The sequence below is a fragment of the Eleginops maclovinus genome, chromosome 20, assembly GCF_036324505.1.
Source record: "Eleginops maclovinus isolate JMC-PN-2008 ecotype Puerto Natales chromosome 20, JC_Emac_rtc_rv5, whole genome shotgun sequence".
Classification (NCBI taxonomy): Eukaryota; Metazoa; Chordata; class Actinopteri; order Perciformes; family Eleginopidae; genus Eleginops; species Eleginops maclovinus.
In genome coordinates, this window is record NC_086368.1 from 1051103 (window position 1) to 1071918 (window position 20816).

The 20816-nt window shown below is 42.3% G+C and overlaps 1 protein-coding gene and 1 pseudogene across 7 annotated transcripts in view; one reads left to right on the forward strand and one right to left on the reverse strand.

Annotated features, from left to right (window-relative positions):
* plekha6 (pleckstrin homology domain containing, family A member 6) overlaps positions 1 to 20816 on the reverse strand; it is a 134296-nt gene that overhangs the window by 67617 nt on the left and 45863 nt on the right. For 6 of the 7 annotated variants that reach the window (XM_063910093.1, XM_063910092.1, XM_063910094.1 and 3 more), the window contains exon 2: positions 11653 to 11766. The gene's annotated coding sequence lies outside the window, so the exon portion shown is untranslated. Of the gene's footprint in view, positions 1 to 11652; positions 11799 to 20816 lie in introns of those variants that run through there. The other variant, XM_063910100.1, reaches the window with a different exon arrangement.
* Positions 17860 to 20816, forward strand: part of LOC134883013 (zinc finger BED domain-containing protein 5-like) — a 42814-nt pseudogene continuing 39857 nt past the window's right edge.

The window sequence follows — 20816 nt, forward strand, 5'->3', positions numbered from 1 at the left end:
CGGGGGCAGCGAGAGGGTCTGGTGCCTTGCTCAAAGGCACCTCGGCAGAGTCCAGGAGGTTAACGTATCCTATCGGTATGGTACCTGATCTGGGGCTTGAACCAGCAACCCTTTGGCTCACATTACTTTGTCCAACGTGGCTTACATACTCAATACTGGAGACAATCCCCACAGGAGCAGTTTGGGGTGAAGTGTCTCCCACAGGGACACAGTGACATGCTGACTGCAGTGGGACTCGAACATGTTCTTCCCTGATCTGAAGATCAGTGCACTATCCCACTGCGCAACAGCCTCCCTATTCCCAATCCCTTATGAGCAAGGTTATGGCACCCATTTCAGCTGTCTTGGGTTAGCATATTAGCCTGGGATCATTGAATCTCTTTTTTTTCCTAAAGCATTGAACCTATAGGGGAGAGTGGGGTAAAATGAGCCAATTTTAATTTATGTTGTCCTCTAGCTACGGAAATATGAGACAGAAGTCAAATGAACAACAACCTTTACTTCAGGATGTCTTCTGTCAATTAAAATGAAAATAATGCATCTATATTCAAAGGGAAATGAAAATATGACTCCTCAAAAAAAGTGGTCTTGTGGCTTAAGTTGCCCAATCTGTGGGGTAACTGATCCGTGTCAAGGGGTACATTGAGCCATCTGCGGGGAAACTTTTCAAGTTTAAACCTGAGTATAAGTAAAAACATAATGTCATCCTTTCTCTAATAGTTATATATGTTGGTTATTCTCTATCTGTTTATCACTTTAACCAGATTGTCAAAGAACTCCTGCCAGGCATATGGCAGGAAAGAGGGAGGCCAGCCTTAAAATGATTGAACCAATCTAAACCTAAAATAGTAGAATTCATTCTATGCAGATTCTGTATTAATCTACACAAGACCAGTTGTGTAAAACTACACTGAAATAGCATTTTAAACTACAGAGACTAAACGTAACGTCAGTGCCTCATGGGGGGTTAAGATGAACCACTGGCTCACTTTGCCCCTCAGCCACTTTTTGGGAAAAAGCTGTTTACTCCTTCATGTTAATCTTTATCTAAATGATTCTCATGGTTTACACCTTGCTGAATATCTAACATGCATGATACATGTTTTCAGAGCTGGATCATTTCACCAACACTGCATCAACGGGATCCCACACACTGATGTGTAGCAGGGAGTGTTTGTGACCCATGACACTCAGAGCACTGCACCACACACACACACACACCACACTGTTACATGTTACACACACACACACACACACACACACACACACACACACACACACACACACACACACACACACACACACACACAGTACTTTATACAATATAACAGCGTATGGTTTCCTGTGTTTCCTGCTGGCACTGCATTGCAGTACTCTCTGACCTCAAAGCTCCTGACTGTCCACTCCTCCATCATCCTCCCCTCTTCCACCCCTCTCTACCTCGTCTTGTCCTAACTCCAGCATTGCGTTTCAGTTATTTACTTGTCCTCTACCTACCTGGCTCTCCTGTCCACACGGAACTTCAGCATCCTCCTCCGGATGAGGCATGTACCGACAGAGACGGGACGCAAGGACAGACGGGTGGAGGGGAGATGGAGCAAGGAACAGAGAGGGGGAGAGCAGCTGGACTGATGTAGAGGAGAAGGAAGGTGCACGCTGCTGTCCTCTCCTCTCTCCTTTAGACTGCATGCCTCTCTCTCTGCCTGTTTCCCCACCTGTCTCACCCTCCTCCTCTCTCTCTTTCTCCCCTCCTCTCTCTCTCTCTCTCTCACACACACACACACACACACACACACACACACACACACACATGCCTTCTGGCTGAGAATTGCAACACTCAGCGTATTCAGTCCCCTCAGTCTGGGTGATATGCGCTCCATCTTTATCTAAGTCTCTCTCTCTCACTCTCTTTATCTAATTTGCTGTCCACCTCTCTCTCTTTCTCTCCCCCTTTCTCTCCATGCTTTATTGGTATACAATGGTAGAAACATCTGCTGTGGCCCAAGCAGATCAATCAACACAAACATAATATAAAAAGATATATATTTGATAATAACATCACATCCTCTTGTCTTAAAATAAATAGATAACTGAATAATAATTAATCACAATCAGATTATGGGTAGATTTAGAGAGAAAACTTATGTTGAGTTTGCTAGTATAAAACACAACCAGGAAAGTTCCATATTCCCCTCCAACATAGCGCCAGTGTTAGGTTGTGTTTGGCTGAAAGAATAAGGGGTTGTTCTTGTACTAAACACACTTTCATTAGTTCATGGCATGTTGTCTCCGCTGCCGAATCTCTGTAAATAATCATATGAACCCAGAATCTGTTGGCAACGAGACATGATGTTTGTACCAATCACTTTAATGCAAGCTTTGATTATGACATGGTATCTGCTGTAGGTTTAACAAGCTCTTTCTGGCTTTCTTTCTTTCTTTTATAAGCAGTAAAAAGAAAAAGTGGACATAAGTCTCTCTTCGTGTTAATACTTGGATGTAATGAAAAACTGTCTTCTATCCTGGAAAGAACACGTTGAATATATCTGCATCAGGACAAAACAAAGAATGTATTTCCTCTGCCAATGCTCCACCAAATAAAAATCAGTTCAAAGGATCGGTCAACCCATTGAGAAACTAAATGAATAAACCTCCCATAATGATATGATATTTATAATGATTTAATAAGGCTTTCCACAACATCGTCTCTGACCCCCACCCTGTCCTCTACAACAAATACCAACAGATTCCATGAAATCATGAAGAGTCCCACGGTTTAAAGATTCATGCTTTTTGTGGTGTTCCCTCATCTGCAGTGTGTTCAATAGGTTTTTATGCATGTAAATGGTTTGCAAAGGGTGAAATCCCTGCCCCCCCCCGTGCCTGAAACGCCTCCATTGTTTACTGCCTTGACATAGTGACACAACTATGCAATACTCACGCTTTTATTGGCTAGTGCTCCAACACATTGAACGTGATAGGCTAAGGGGTGGGAAATCTCTAAGTGGTTGACCAATCACAACATAACCAGCCAGCTAACTAATCAGAGCAGAATGGGCTCTGGTTTCAGGCAGAGGGTGAAAAGAAGTAGTGTGAGAAAAAAAAAGAGCTTTTTGAACATTAAAGCTTGGGGAGATGTCACAGGAGAGGGACACAATACTGGTATACACCTGAAGATCAGCAGGAGAGGACCCCTTTAATATATATTTATACATAAGCATTTAAAGTAAAAATGTAGCCATCGGGACAATCCTTCTTGACTTGAAAAGTCCTGAGGCCATCAACGGAAACTTAGTCATCAGATAGATCCTGGTGCAGCCATGTTTCCATAAAGCGTGTTAAACTATACTCCATATATTCCATCTGACCCCTGGCTAACACCGTTAGATCTTCTATTTTATTAGCCAGTGATCTTACATTTCCAATGATGATGGGGGGACTCAGGGCTGATATCTCCTTTTCCCCATAAATCTAAAACCCAGCTCTTTTCAGTTGTCTCTCCAGTTGATCCTGCGTCCTCTGTATGTCCTTCAGAGTTCAGTGGGGATAGCCATTGTTCCACCATGCTAGCCGGCTTTAGCATGATCAGCTGCTCCTTGGTGTAAACAAGGCAGGTGTGAATACACAACAGCTGGTTCATCTCTTCACTGAAAATGTGTTACGGTGACTTATTATGTGTTACTGTATGTCAACAGGTTCCACATAATTGTATTACGTCATTTGAAAGCGATAGCATCAGTTGAACCGATTGTTTCTTATTTAAACTAAATATTATTGCTTTTAACTAACCTAGTAGAAGTAGAATTGGAGGATGAAACCCTCTTTATTGTCACATGCATGCACACAGCAGAGCACACAGTGAAATTTGTCCTCTGCATTTAACCCATCCTAGTACTAGGAGCAGTGGGCAGCTATCGTGCAGCGCCTGGGGAGCAATGGGGAGGGGGGATTGGAGGTGTCCGGTGCCTTGCTCAAGGGCACCACAGCAGGGCCTAGGAGGTGAACTGGGACCTGTCCAAGTAGCAGTCCACCTTCCATATTTTCAAGTGTGTTCGGGGACTTGAACCGGCGACCCTACGATTGTCCAAGCCCCTACTGACTGAGCCACTGCTGGACAACAATTATGTGTTGTCTGTTAACATAACACATTTATTTAAGTCAACGTTTCAAATTGTTTTGAGTATAGTTTAATGGTCATCTAGTCTGAACATGGCTAATTTCAGTTTTGGGTTTTTAACACTAACCATGGATTGTGTTTTAGGAGTTATACATTATACAATTCAATGTGCGTGATTTTTCTTTGCTTGTCAATCATTTTAGATGACTTTTGGAGGAGTGATGGGACATAGGCCATGTGATGGAAGGATCCAGGATCAGTTTTTGCCACGTCAACCTGCAACTGGATCTCTCGTTAGGTCATGTTGGAGAGATAGACGGGTTTGGACAGTTTCTCTGGAATTGGAGGATTGATGCTAAAGAGAACAGTGGATGTAGCCTGAGAGACACATCCGTAGTTTTAAAAATAAAGATTGATAAACTGATAGAGGGGGAGAGGTGATGTAAGGCAGGAAGCACTTCCTGCTGTTATCTCTTTAATGAAAGCAAGAGTCTGGGATATAGTTAAAGTCAAGTGGGTTGTATTTATTAATGCATTTTCTATCACTGAACAAATGGAATGGAGTGTTTGTCTTTTCCAGAGTCTTCTGGGCATAGCTATTTGTTGAGGTTGACATTAAAAGCTGGTTGAGTGGGGGCCGCTGGGCCTAGAGCTCAGCCAGACTCATACACTGCCTGGCCAAAAAAAAGGTCATACTCTAATATTCGTTGGACCGCCTTTAGAATTTTGATTACCAGTATTCAGGTAGTCAGCTGACCTCATTCTTTGGGCACATAATGTTGCCAAACCTAGACTAGACCAACTGCAGCAACCCCAGATCATAGCACTGCCCCCCACAGGCTTGTGACCTTTGTTTTGGCCGGGCAGTGTATATTACCATGTCATCCTGTCAATATTAACCTGAGAGGCTGGATCCTGCTTTGCTGTCAGCGGCTCTGCACAGAGAATGTTTACTTACGATGTGCTGTACCTACAGAAGGTGTCCCAATATGTACGTTGGGAGGCAGTGGAACAGTGGGGTAGTGCACTGATCTTTGGATCAGGGGAGAGTAAAACTAAAAACTGCTAAAACTGTACACTGCTTCCTGAACAATAAACCCTGGATCACAAGTGACCTGAAACAGCTTTTAAACAAGAAGAGGGAAAATGTGGTAAATGCATGATGACCCCCCCCACAGGGATTGTGACATCATACATCACATCGTTGTGATGCCATCATTATAAGTGCAAGAAGCCTGATGAACCTCGTGGCCATTTTTATCTGCATGGCCACTTGTTTTCTTAGGAGGCATTCATTTAAATGTGTCAATCACTGGGACCACAACAGACTTAAAATAAAATGTGCTCAATATGATGTAATAAAATGAGCAAGAGTTAATGGCACACTTTGACAAATTTGTGTTCATGGTCCAAAAGAGGGAGGGAAAGAGGAGGCAAATAAACCGAACGTGAAAGAACAGCAGAAGCCAACGCCATCAGCTCTCTTTAAACACCGGAACAATGCAGTGACTCAATTCAGATACACTTTGTGCACTGTGAACACTTTTGCAGTGTGAATGGTCATGCATCACTGCTGTGCCGTCACCCGAAGTGAGGACAGCCGCTGTTAGCTAGACAGCTAACTCGCTAACAACGATCCTTTGTGGGACCAAATCATTACAATCCACAGAAATACCATAAACACGTGCCTTCAGTCGATGGCAAGATGGTGATCATTGAGTGTGAGCAGTGTCCCAGAAAGAGCGGCAGCTATTGAAGCAAATTTGCATAGTGGCCTAACGGTGGTACCACACTCACATTATAATCTGTGATGTTATTAAGGCCCAATAAGTATTTTTCCCATTGACTTACATCTGGAAAGAGACATTTGTATATGAGCAGATTTTTTGTTTTGTTTGGTGAATAAACTACAGGACAGTTTTAGAGCCCGATGCTGGACACAGTTCTCTAACATCCATGGTGATGTCCAGCACTCCACACTGAGTACTGAAGATGCATTTTGCCATACTTGGCATTAGAACACACTTGTCCAGCAGAGGCTCAGTCAGTAGGGGCTCGGACTGGGAATCGTAAGGTGGCCGGTTCAAGTCCCCGAACAGACTTGAAATATGGAAAGTGGTCCCAGTTCACCTCCTAGGCCCTGCTGTGGTGCCCTTGAGCAAGGCTCTGGACACCTCCAATCCCCCATCCCCGTTGCTCCCCGGGCGCTGCCCACAGCTCCTAGTTCTTGGATGGGTTAAATGCAGAGGACAAATTTCACTGTGTGTGCTCTGCTGTGTGCATGTGTGTGACCAATAAAGGGTTTCATCCTCCGATTCTAATTCTTACTCAAACCAGCAAGTTTAGAAGAACATGATTTGGTCACGGTCCAAACCCAGAGTTGGATCAAGGAGATCCCCAGAAGCCTTTCCCTGACTCACCACATGCAAGGACACCTGACCGAGTTCTATTTGCTGATGAAGACTGTGACAAATGGCGGAAAGCACCAACAGAGCTAGTGAGATAACCTCAGCTGAGGTCATCTGGCACACACACCCAAGGTTTAGAAGAAACTGTCATAATGTAGGCTGTGGAGCTGAGACGTAAAGATGTGTAAATACTGGTCTGAACAGTACGTACAACATGTTACTATGTGAGACATTTATATTTAAATTTACATTGAAAAAATCATCCAAAATTAAAGGGGCTCTGTGTTTCATAAGAGTTAACTAACCAAAAGTGATTTAATCTTTAACAATGTTCTCTCTTCTGCTGAACACTGTGACATATGACTGAAAGCCCCACAGATTATGTGGTCAACATTTTATATCAAAATGTTAAAAGACAAAACATTATTTAACATCTATTATTTAAAAGTGTTACAGATAAAAATAACAATATTTCCTAATTTCCTCACATGAAATGTATAGTAATAGAAATAGACTAACAGACAAGTACAAATTCTTTCTAGCTGTACAAAGAGTACAGTATGTAAGATGTTACATGTGGTTAGTTATCTTTGACCAATGGTGTGCTTTAGGAACTAAATGTTCGATTAAACTGTACTTGGTTTTCAACATCACTATGTTTAAGTTATTTAAATGTCACATGGATAAATGTGTCTGCTAGCAGGCCCTTACCATAAAGCATAATGGACATTATTACTGGGACAGTTATTGAATCTCTTAAACCATTAATGCTTTCTGCTAAGCATACTGGACATATTTCTCATGTTAGTGTTATGCATCTGTAATATGTATTTCCCCCCAGATACCACACACTGCACTGGCAGTCTTCTATCAACAGAGATAACAATAACCCCCCCCCCCCCCCCCCCCCCCCCCCCCCAACGAAAATAATTCACCTTATTATAATTGCTTTTGTTGCATTTACATAGCAAAATGCACAAATAAATAATTATTATACATACAAATAACAACAAGCTCTGCAGGAGCTGCAGTTCAGATTGCTTCAGACGTTTCTGAATATGCTCCCGCTCTGCAGCTACAACACGTCTTTCATAACTCACCTGCTGGCCGGCTCTCAGAATGTCGCAGCGGCAGAGCAGCGAGCAGGCCGCAGACGTCTGGCCCAGTTGGCAACAACTTTGTTTCCTCTTTTTTCACCAGGGGACAGGAGGCTCGTGCCACACTGCCCCCTGGTGGAGCAAGCAGCCAGACAGAGAGCATTACAATAACTCCATCATCACCGTGTCAGTTTTCTGGGTTGCATGCCAAAGCAGTTCTATAAAACACGTTCACACAGCCGCACACTCAAACTATTTACAACATCATATAAGTCATTTGACCTTGTGTGTGTGTGTGTGTGTGTGTGTGTGTGTGTGTGTGTGTGTGTGTGTGTGTGTGTGTGTGTGTGTGTGTGTGTGCGTGTGCGTGTGCGTGCGTGTGTAAAAGGGTGTTTATGGTCCGTCCTATCGCTGCCAACAACTGCTTCATAAGAGTAGAACTTTAATGTCACAGTATGGGGGCACTTGTAGCAGTAATAGGCATTAGGTGTCACTAATCTGACGTTAATATTATGGAACATGACATCAATATCCTGTCACAAGTACAAACATTAAAGTCATGAGTAAAAGCACGTTGTATCGGATGTCAATCCAAAAAGATGGTATACACCAATTTCTAGTCAAAGTTGTGGTTTTAATAAAGCTTGATTGGAGAATATTGACTCATGGGAACGCACAGAAACTGGAGGAATGAGAAACTGCCACACTGTTGGCTGAAGGAAGAAAGAGAGACCCATATAAAAACAATACAATCAATCAAAATATAGGAAGATGTGCACAGTGGCTCCACCATATGGTGTCAAAGAATTGGAGGAAAAAAATGTGTTGTAAAAAAAAATATAAATGGTGTTGTTTGTTTCCATACCTCTTGTGTTTTTACAGTGACTCATCACATCCTAGTGTGCGGCATGATAATAATAGGTTTGAATGTAGAGAACCATTCAGAGACAACCTACTTCACAATAACATGCAGTACACTGATTTCTGGCACAACTTCGTCCACTTCGAAGATGCAAGACATCAACAACACTACAAGACAGCTTTGTGTGGTTTTGTGAATAACTACTATAACTATTCTGTTGCCCTCACAAACACACACACTACTCTCAGACCGAGAAACACCTGTGCAGTTACCCGCCTGCACCTTTGCCCATGCAGGAAGGTTCAAGTGTGTGTAATTCTTAATGAACATCATAAAGAACTAGTTACTAAGCAACACAATCAGATCTAGCTTTGTTCAACATCGTCTCTACTTTTCCCTCCAGCTCCAACCCCATAATCTAAAATCATGTTAATCAAATATAATTTGCCTTTTTCAAGTTGTCTTTCCATTAGTCCTGCTGCACGTAATGTAAAAATGGCAGTTGTAATTCTAGCTGTGTTGCAAATACTTGAGTGACTGAAGGGGAACGCTGTTTCAGTTAGCATCCACACTGTGTATACAGTAGTCATGGTCTGTTGATATGTTTTTCTGGATATGTCTGATTACTTCACACTGCTGACATCCAGCTCCATTCACACATTGTCATCATCTTTAATGCACACTTCACAGCTCTTTATATTGCATCCATCTGTTTCTTCAACTATCCTTTTCCTCTGTATGCATGTCTCTAGCATTTGCTGCAGAGAAAAAATCTAAAAATCTAAACTTGCATGTAACGGCTGCCCCCTTTGTTGCAAATCCTTTATTTAGTCATTGCAATGTTCCTCTTGGGGGGTTTAAACAATCAACAGTATACAATATGTGTAATGTTGGTTACCAGAAAAAATATTTTAAAGATTTAATCTTTCAATACATGTGTTAAATCTTGTCATTGTTTATATTCATTTTAATTGATTTGTTAAACATTAACATGTTTTTCTCAAGTGACTTTTTGCAAACACAGCCACATGGCACCCTAATGCTTTCATTGAAACATAACTACATTCTAATATGGTTGCTTATCCAATGTCAGTTATCATCAGGAAAGTGTAAGGTGGTATTGCCCTTGTTCCCTTGTCCTCCTTGTAGGAAATGATCATCTAATGGTGGGCGGGATCACCACAGACAGATTCACCATCGAGGCAGTGTCTGGTGTTTGTATGCAGTAAGTCAGACGATGTAGCATCAAGGATCAAATGAATGGATTGGTAAATGTTCCATGTAATGATTTTGGCAACCCTAGGAGGAAGAATACTGACCCCACGTGGTTCTGAAGAGGGATTGATGTTGCCTTTTCGCAATAAAGACACAAATATTAACGGTTGAAAAATGAGGAAAAGCAAGCTCCTGCCCTATCAATACACATCCACTACAGTAGCCTAAACAATGCACCATCACATCTTCACTGTGGCACACCACTTCCTGCATTTGTACTGAATGTTGAGAGTGAATATGAGTAAAGCTGCTCTGCCTGATTACATCCCTGAATATGTACTAAGAACATGTGCCGAGCAGCTAACTGACATTTTTTACAGTTCCCTCCTGCTTCAAACCTGCCGCCATCTTCCCTGTACCTGAAGAGTCTGCAGTGTCTAGTTCAAACAACTACTACACCCCCATCCTGATTAACAACCCAACTCTGCAACTGGATATCCTCACAAATAGTGGACTTCCTCACAAAAAGTTACATTTTCTCCACTGTACTGCAGAACAAAGGCACCCCCCAGGGCTATGAGCTTAGCCCACTCTTGTTTACGCTGTAAACCCATGACTGCAGCCCCAGCATGAAGAGAACTCTGTTGTGAAGTTTGCAGATGTAACCACCATCGTGGGCCGGATTACCAATAACTATATAAATACTGACAAAAAATACTTATTACACTTTACAAAAATAAAATAAAATCCACAATATTGTCACCAGAATCAAAACAGCTTGAGCTCTATGCTAAAATGCATTTTGCATACTTAGACATTTCTGTTCTCTACCTAAACAACCTAACATGTCTCATTAAATCCTCTGGATTCAGATTTAGCCACACTGATTCTGGTTTGAGCATAGACTGATGCATAAAAACCTTTTGTGTCTAAGTGAACTTGAATCGCAAGCTGGCGGGCAAACATCCGAGGAGTCAGAGGAGCAGCAGGTCTGGGCATGCTCCTGCTGTGAGCTGCTAGAAAGAAGCACGCCACAGGTGAGCCAGTAATCTACTGCTAATTTGGAATTGATTATATACTTTAGTTTTGGAAGTTTCACAAATACAGAAAGGCCTTACATCATCAAACTCATCAGAATTCACAGTGAGGGAGTGGCATGTATCATGACACCCATGTATTTGTATGGAGAGACTTGGACAGGAGGAATGGTAACATCACTCTTCTCTCTCTGATGAGTAATGTTGTTTGAGTGTTTTGTCACACTATTTGATTATGGGTTGTTTTTGTGTAGTTTAGGTTGGAGGTTAAATATTTATGAAAACATTTGCAGGTTTGACCAACTTCTTTTCAACATTATTTATTAAATTGAAGGCTTTATTATTGAGGCTTTCGATATTTTTAAAAGATTTGCTATGAGAGTGGTTAATTAACATCTGCTGTTGGAGCTTCTTTGAACCCTGTCACCGGTGGGGGGGATGATGTGACGCCTGGCGCACTTCACAGCCTGCTGGTAGAATCTGTTTCCTGCCAAGTTTGGGTAATCCTAAAGAAAGCTGTAAATCCAGACATAGTTCACAATCCAATGGGGGACATCACAATGACTACGTCCATTTCTTACTGACTGTAACCTCATAAACATCCAACCATAACTCCAGGAATATCACAGATCAGGACGTTGTGCCACTTGCATCTACAAATATGTCCTCTGCATAACTGGATGTAAACACATGTGTCTTGTTTACATTTAAAAAGTGTACACAGACACACACACACACAGACACACACACACACAGACACACACACACACACACACACACTCACACACACACATACACACACTCCCTCTTCAGAAACACAATGAGCAGAAACTGGAGACCCTTCCATATTACTGCCCCCCCACCCTCTTGTCTGCCTTCGAGGTTTTGAATAAAGAACACGTGCAGCAGTGCTTACCCTTTCTCACCATCCCTTCCCTCTCTTTCTTCTCCTCTCTCCGGTGTTGCTTTGTGCTCCAGTCTTTCTGGCTACAACACGCGGCTGGGCTGGTCTGCAGAGAGCCGCACTGCTCTGGAGAAAATGAAGGAAACGAAAGGAAGAGATTCAATGTGCATGTGAGCAGAGAATCGAAAGAAAAGAGAAATTTGAAACCTTCAAGGCTCCAGAAATAATCACCCCCTCCCTTCCTCCTCCACTCTGCTGTCTGCCTCCATCTCCCTCTCTGCTGCCCTCCTTTTCCCTCCTATTCTCCCTCTCATTCATTTAGTATGCAAGTTAAAGCAGTCACCCCTTCATCCAGTCCACTGACAGCACTGTTTCTGCTTCTGCACCTTTTCCACTTCTCTTCTCCCTCTTTCCCCTCACCCCTGTTTTCTGGCTCCCTTTGCTTTGTTTTTTCCCCTTCCTCTTTTCAAATGCAGGCCAGGTTACAATGGGGTGGAGCGGAGAAGGAGAAAAAAAGGTTTTCATTCCAGAAATTCACCAAAGTCAATTTAGAGAACGTTAACAGAGTTTGCAAGGCAGATATCCTCAGTGTGCACAGAAATATCACGCTACCATTCTTTAACGGATCATTGTTGGTATAGAGTAGAAGGAAAGGTGATATATTTCCCCCTTATGATATTCATAATGCCAGCAGGTTGTTTTGGGTTCCATTTATGTTTTTTCAATAGCATAATCTGATAAATAAGGCTACACAGTTGTGATTTAAAAACACAAAGCTTAGGAATTAAACACAGATCTTGATCAGTTCAGGGTAAGGCAAGGCAAGTTTATTTATATAGCACCTTTCAACACACGGGAATTCAAAGTGCTTTGCAAAATATAAAAGACATTAAGAAAATACAACAGAAACACATTATAAAATGTCATTTAGAAACAGTCATTAAAAAGCAAAGACAATCAAATAAACACAACAAATATAAAATATATGAATAAAAGCCACACTGCAGGTTGACAAAGAATGAAAACACGAACATAGGGAAGCAAGGCATTAAATGTCCCATATTATTAGATATTGAAGCAAACACTGACAGAAGCAGTCACACACAAGGTTTCAAGGTTTCAAGGTTTTATTTGTCATATGCACAGCAGATACAGCGTATATGTTGGCAATGAAAATCTTATGTCCCATGCTCCTCCAACAACTCAACATACATGGTGCAAAAGATAAATAAAATAGTGAAAAAGAGAGAAGAATATTTACAATAACAACAATACAGATTTGAGGATGTGAAATATATACATATGTGGAATACATTGAGAGTATTTAAATACTTTACACTGTTGAATGAGGAGGTATGGACAGATGCATATATTATGTATAACAGATGTATATGGCAGATATTTATAATATATAGATATGTGTACTATAAACAGATATGTATGGCAGATGTGTATAATATATATATATATATATATATATATATATATGTGTATGTGTGTACTATAAACAGATGTGAGTAGACATTCACAGAGGTCAGGAGTTCAGCAGTCTTATAGCCTGTGGTATAAAACTGTCTCTGAGTCTGGTGGTCTTGGTCCGGATGCTGCGGTACCGTCTGCCAGACGGCAGCAGACAGAACAGATTGTTGCTGGGGTGATGGGGGTCCTTTAATATCCTACCGGCCTTCTTCCTACACCGCTGGGTGTAGAGGTCCTCCATGGATGGCAACTCCGTCCTGGTGATGTGCTGAGCAGTTTTCACCACCCTCTGTAGAGTCTTACGGTTGAGGGCGGTGCAACTGCCATACCAGGCGGTGATGCAGCCAGTCAGGATACTCTCGATGGTGCACCTGTAGAAGTTGCAGAGTATCCTGGAGTCCATGTTGAACTTCCGCAGCCTGCGGAGGAAGAAGAGCCGCTGTCGAGCCGTCTTGGATATGACCCTGGTGTGATGTGTCCATGTCAGGTCCTCACTGATGTTAACCCCGAGGAACCTGAAGCTGCTGACTCTCTCCACAGGAGTCCCGTCGATGGTGATGGGTGTGTGTGCTTCTCTCTGCCTCTTCCTGTAGTCCACAATCAGCTCCTTTGTTTTGCTGACGTTGAGATGGAGGTTGTTGTCCTGGCACCAAGATGTCAGGGCTCTGACCTCCTCTCTGTACGCCGTCTCGTCGCCGTCTGTGATCAGGCCGATGACGGTCGTGTCGTCAGCAAACTTGATGATGGTGTTGGAGCTGTGTGTGGCCACGCAGTCGTGCGTGAACAGGGAGTAGAGGAGAGGGCTGAGCACACAACCCTGAGGGGCTCCGGTGTTGAGGGTATGTGGAGTTGTTGAGGAGCTCGAGACACGGCAGCCATCCTCGGCGCCATCTTGTGTGAAGGTACAGTAACCCGTGTGCTGCCTGCGGCTCTGCTCTGTTACTTGCTGCTTTGCAAACTTCCTGATGATGTTATATTTTATTTATTTGTACTATGAAAAAATGCTTCATATCATGTTCAATTAATCAATCAATCAATCAAATCACTTTGTTATTCCAAGAGAGAAATGAGGTTTCACCATATTAGAATAAAATAATTACATATTTATATAAACACAAGTTGAAGTAATGATTTGCATTAAAAGTTCCTGCAGCCGCAGAGCGTGTATCAGCCAGGATCCATCAAAGGAAACGTGGAAACATTGATGATGGTAAAGTTAATGTAAAAGATGACCGAATAATCTTGAAGCCATTGATGGAAACGATGTTGTCAGATATCATCTGGTGCTGCCATTTATCCATAATGCTACACATTAAACTACACTCCAGATATTCCATCTGACTCCTGGCTAATGACGTTAGATTGTCCCTCATTAGCCAGTGATCTTACGTTGTATGATGAGAAGGGGGAGACACAGCTTATATCTCTTTTCTCCATAAATGTGGACAAAGCTCTCCCTCTCGTTTACCCAGCATCCTCTGTATCCTTTTTCACATATCAGTGGGGAAATCCGTTGTTCAAACCAGCATGCTAGCCAGCTTAAGTGCTATTAACTTCAATGAAAAATCTCTATAATACATTTAAGAAAGTCTTGAGCATTATAAGTTACTAATAAGCTACTTGAAAAACAATTAGATCACATAAGAAAGCTAAACGTTTAAAATGATACAGATTTAGCAGGAGTAGCTTCCACAGGCTGCATATAAGGTCCATGGTGCGCACGAGAAATGTTCTACAATGATTGCTGTTAGTGCACACGGGTACAGAAGAAACTAAACCACAAACAAGCCAGGAGAGAGAGGCCTGCTGCAGGGACATGTTGCCATCCCACTACACTCATTCACATGTCCACACAAGCCTCTGCCACGCACACACACACACACACACACACACACACACACACACACACACACACACACACACACACACACACACACACACACACACACACACACACACACACACACACACACACACCATGGGGGTCGAATCAGGTTATCCAGGTTTCTGTAGCAGCTCAGCAGACAAAAACTGCTCACGCCCACACTTCGTCTCAGTGAGATCCGCTCAGTGAGTCACTGTGTTTATACGTGTGTTGTATCATTTAATAAAACAGCTTCTCAGAACACAAACTGCACTCTTACCAAGGGAAAAACAAAATGTGTGAATTGATTTAATTAAATCTGCATGACTTAATGGACCAGCCATCAGGAGTACCAGGTAATTTCCCCGTCGTAAGAAAGGAGTAAGTGGTTTTTAACCTGGCTGCACTCACCTGCTCAGTGTGGTTTTGTATGGACAGAGGGGGGGGACTTTCTGTTGACCGCACATTTATACTGTGAAATCCTGCACCATCAGTGGCATCATCATCACACTTAAGGTTATCAGCACTTTGATATATTGTATTTTGGGTTTTTTTCTTACAATAAATGGTCAAACAAAACGGAAGGAGTGGAGCAATTGTTTGAGCATGCCAAAGTGTTCATCTTCCCCTATTTAGCCTTAGCTTATAATTGGATGGCCTATAGCAACAGGCATGTTCCCAATTGTATCAAAATGCTTGTCAGACCCCATAGGCCAACAGTCCCAACACTTTGTTGTTCAGACTTCAGACTTGTTGAGGACATTTCGACTCGTTGATCAGAGTTCAAATTCCCAGGTATGAATCCCCGCAGAGCTGATCAGGAGCAAAGCAGGATGAGAAGGCTTTGATTCCTTCAGCCCCACTCTGTCATCACTGTGTGTGTGTGTGTGTGTGTGTGTGTGTGTGTGTGTGTGTGTGTGTGTGTGTGTGTGTGTGTGTGTGTGTGTGTGTGTGTGTGTGTGTGTGTGTGTGTGTGTGTGTGTGTGTGTGTGTGTGTGTGTTGTAGCAGTGCAGTTCCAGAAATAGGTCCTGCATGAACATCGACTCTATAATCAAAGTGTTCCCATCATAATTTGCAGAGAGAGCGGCGGCTCCTCTCTGGAACACTCTCAGTGTAGTGAGGACGCTCTACTGTTTCCATGTCACCACACATTTCCTTAACACACTGCACACGGCTGTTCTATGACAATAGGGCTATGGCTCTACATGGCTTGATTCTGTTGGACTTTGATGTTGTAGGTCACAAGATTATTTTAGTTCCATTTTTCTTTTGGTTTGTGTTTCAATTTTGATAATAATCTGCCTGATTTGTGTATGTCTATAGAGGCAGATAGAAACAAGTAAACAGTGTTCCAATGTACTTCATCCAAAAGAAAATACTTTAGCATATATAGGCTGCAATGCCACGACAGTTCATATTTTTTTGCAGAAAGGTTGTTTGTTATAAATGAGATCCTTCTGTTGAGCATCTCACCAAATCAACAACACAGCTTTTATTTATTTATCATTTGGATCCATTCAATTCCTCACCTTCATGTTTGGGTCATGGGTCTTTGTCATGATCCTTGTTTTGTGTGTGTTTCCTGCTTTATTTTGAAATGTTTTCCCCTCTTGTGTAATGTTTAGCTTCACTTCCTGTCTGCGTTTCCCTCCTGTGCCTGAGTGTGTCATTGTGTATTAGTTTTAAGGTGACATTAAACAGCTGATCCCTTAGTTTTGTCAATTGCTGTTGTTCAATGAAAAATCTTTTGTAAAATCATAGTTTTAAAAGCTATTATTTTTGGTATCTGTATTGAAACTCACTCATTACATTAGCACCTAAGCAGTGTCTGCTGATGATAGCAGCCATGTCTATAGTAGTTATGGTTCCAGGAGTTTCAACAGGGCCCGAAATAACATGTGCTTACCCTCCAGTCTTTAAAAATCAAAAAAACCTCTAAGACCTCAGAAGCATCTTACAACTGCTTGTTTCCAACCAACATTAACACAAATGTTTAATCATGAGCTCATCAATCATTCATCTTTGCTCCGCTCTGAGTGTGTGTGTGGGAATCTTTGGGTGTGTTACTGATGTATTTCACCAAAATCATTGTTAGTTCTTATTTACTTAGTAATACCTGTTTTTGAGATGATTTTATTTAGAAAAGTATGCTTTTATTTCGGTACTCATGGAACCAACTAATTATGCAAATTCGCGCTACTTTTCTCAGTCGGCTTCAGAACCCACTGAGGAGAGGTAGGTGCAACGAGTGATGTCAAACAAGTTGTATTTTTTTATGTTTATAGGTTGTTTAGTAGAGGTTCATGTTGTTTTTTGTTCAAGTCACATTTGTTTGTCGTTAACAGACCTATTTTGCTGTGTGTAAATTCAGTTTGTATTATGTACAGGGTTTAGACAGTGTTAGCCGGCTTTCTGAATTTGAGCTATGCTAACGGAGCATGCGGGTCGTTTCTCTAATGCTGCTCCCCAATCTCTGTTCTTCAAGGAATGAATGTGGAAAGCCGGTGAAGCCAGTTTGCTGTAATTATATTCTGTTTTAAACAGTGAATAAAATCCTGGTTGGTAAGGAGGACATTGTTCTATTCTACGGTACACAACACAACGCAAAGAGTAGCTACTGTGGCGTCAAACCAGTCCGGTGACACATGACAGCGCTTGAGACACATGAGCGGAGGATATTCATGGTCGTGTGACAGAGCGGTGCTTAAAATGAATACAGGTGACACACTGAACAGATCTTTATGTCAGTGTAGCAATACAATTAACAACTTCTCCATATTTGCCATATACTAATAGTTATGGCAGTAAACTCTCACTTGGCATTATGAGTGCTTGTATAAGACGATTCCCCGACACGCCTGGGTAGACTGTTGGAATGGCGGTACTAAAATTGTGTCGTAATAGAGGCAGTCTTTCTCAAAGAGTGGTCCGCGGACCACTGGTGGTCCGTGAGCGACCCCTAGTGGTCCGTGAGTATTTTGGTAAAATGTCACATTTGAAATTAATATAAGTTCAAAGTGTTTCTCAAACTGTCTTAAAATGACTAGTATAGAGTGTAGCATAGCGTAGCTACGTAGGTTCGTAGCTACGTAGGTTACGATCTTAGTCATAAATGATTTGCGCGGTCAATTTGAGCTGTCAACTGACAAGATGGATCGATGGCTAAAGACAGGGTCAGTTAAAAGAAAATTAAATGACAAATCTGACGTGACAGTCAAGGTGCATCTCCTGATGCAGGAGATCCAGCAACTACAAGTGGTTCAGCCGCAGCGACAAGTGATTTTGTGTGCGTTACTGAGTCCCAGGAGAGCGGTTCGCCTTCTAACCACCACCCGGCTGAAAGCTGTGAAACTCGGCTTGATTGCGGAAAGTCTAGCGCTAAAGTGAAGAGAAAATATCACAGCGACTACATAAAATTTGGATTTTTCTGGACTGGAGATGAAGAGGATCCCAATCCACACTGTGTTTTGTGCTACGAGTCGTTGGCTAACGAGGCTATGAAACCCCCCAAGCTCAAGCGTCATTTTGAGAGCAAACACAAGGATTACATCGGGAAACCTTTAGCATTGTTTGAGAGAAAACGTGATGAACTTAAAAAACACATGACGAAGGCGCCCTCACATTTTTTTGCGACGGGGGAAAATGCGAAGGCTACAGAGGCATCATACAGGGTATCCCTTCTCATCGCAAAAACAGGGAAACCTCATTCGGTGAGAATTTAGTCAAACCAGCTGCCAAGGTTATGGCTAATGTATTGTTTGGGGAGAAAGCAAGCGACGAAATTAACAGGGTCCCCCTCTCCAATGATACTGTCCAGCGGCGAATAACAGCCATGGCCGAAAATGTGAAAGATCAGCTGATCACACGTTTACGCCAAAGCCAGTTTTTCACACTGCAACTGGACGAGTCAACTGATATCGTGAATGAGGCAAATCTGCTGTGTTTTGTAAGGTACATTTATGATGGCGGTGTGCAGGATGAATTTCTGTTTTGTCGTTCCATGCCGACCAACACCACAGGGGAAACCATTTTTGACTCAGGCAACGATTTCATCCTGCAGAATAATATCGACTGGACACGATGTGTTGGTATTTGCACAGATGGTGCAACTGCAATGACTGGGAAACACAAGGGACTGGCAGCGCGCATACGCGCAGTTGCACCTTGAGCCACAGCAACACACTGTTGCACAGAGAACAGCTGGCTGTGAAAAAAATGCCACCATGCCTCAAATCAGTACTGGACGAGTCTGTGATAATTGTTAATACAATAAAAACCAAAGCACTGAACACACGTCTTTTTAAAGCTCTGTGTGATGAAATGGGAAGTGAACACACAAACTGCTTTTCCATACTGAAGTTCGCTGGCTGTCGCGTGGGAAAGTTCTCACCCGTCTATTTGAACTGCGCGATGAGGTGATGTTGTTCTTGCATCATACTGATGAACTGTATGACAGACTGCATGATTTCCAGTGGCTCTCAAAATTGGCATACCTGGCCGATGTTTTTAGCGCACTCAATGCTTTGAACTTAGCGCTGCAGGGAAAAGCCGTCACCGCCTTCAATGTGCAGGACAAAATTAAAGCCGCATGCCTCAAGATGGAACTGTGGTGTGTCCGTCTGGATCGCCAGGAGCTTGACTGTTTTCCGACGCTTGTGGATTTTCTCCTCGCTGCAGATGAAGAGCTGGACGGGGGCACAGTTGCAGCCTTCAAGGAACATCTGTAACAGGATCAATGTGGACTGTGATATGAGACTAAAACTCTCCAGTTTGGATCCAGACATTGTTTCACTGATGTCTCAGCACAAGCAGCACCATTCCTCCCATTAGGTAGCAACAGAGACACGCGGTGTATGAGTGAGTAAACAATGCTATTTGTAAATGTAACAGTGTAAATAATTACCTTGTGTTTATTGTTAAATTCTTGTTAAACTTGGGCCTGCAACCATAGTTTTACTGTATTTTATTTTTGAAAATACACAGCAGAAGTTTGTGTCGTACTAAATGCGGTGCATTTTGCGTATCTCTCTGTTCGCTCGGACATAAACTCAGTAATAAATGTAGTCTATGTTTCATATGATGTGTAAAATCTATCAGCATTTACCGTTTAAATCGCATGTGAACGAAATGCTTGTAGAATCCGTAGTTGTATTTGTATTGTTGATTTAATGTATGAACGAGCGATATAGAGAAGGTCACATAAAGCTGTTATTATGAGGCTGTAATTTGTAATATACTGTTGGAGTAGTAAGCAGGCCTATTGTATTTATTCTAGTTTATATTTAGTTATATTTGGTGTATATTTAGTGTATATTTCTCCTTCCTTCTTTGTATTGAACTGTTGCACCTCAATTTCCCTCGGATTAATAAAGCTTCTTGAATCTTGAATCTTGTTTTGGGATATTGGGGAGTTAGGTGGTCCGTGAGTATTTTTTTATTGGTTAAGTGGTCCTTGGTCTGAAAAAGTTTGAGAAACACTGGAATAGAGGCATGTCGTAATAGGAGCATGTCGTAATAGGGGGATGTCGGAATAGGAGCATGTTGTAATAGGGGCATGTTGTAATAGGGGCATGTCGTAATAGGGGGATGTCGGAATAGGGGGATGTCGGAATAGGGGCATGTGTTATAGGGAGATGTCGGAATAGAGGGTGCATCCCGGTCCCTGGATGTTATTGTTTTAAGCCTCAACTAGCATGTAGCTAATGGTATACCGTGTATGTGAGTATAAGGACCCACACAGCAGAGGACTCCGATACGGATCCGCTTTCAAGTCATCACATCCGCGTTACTGTCACATTCGTTTTGGTTCCGCTTGGCGGATCAGCGTCGCCA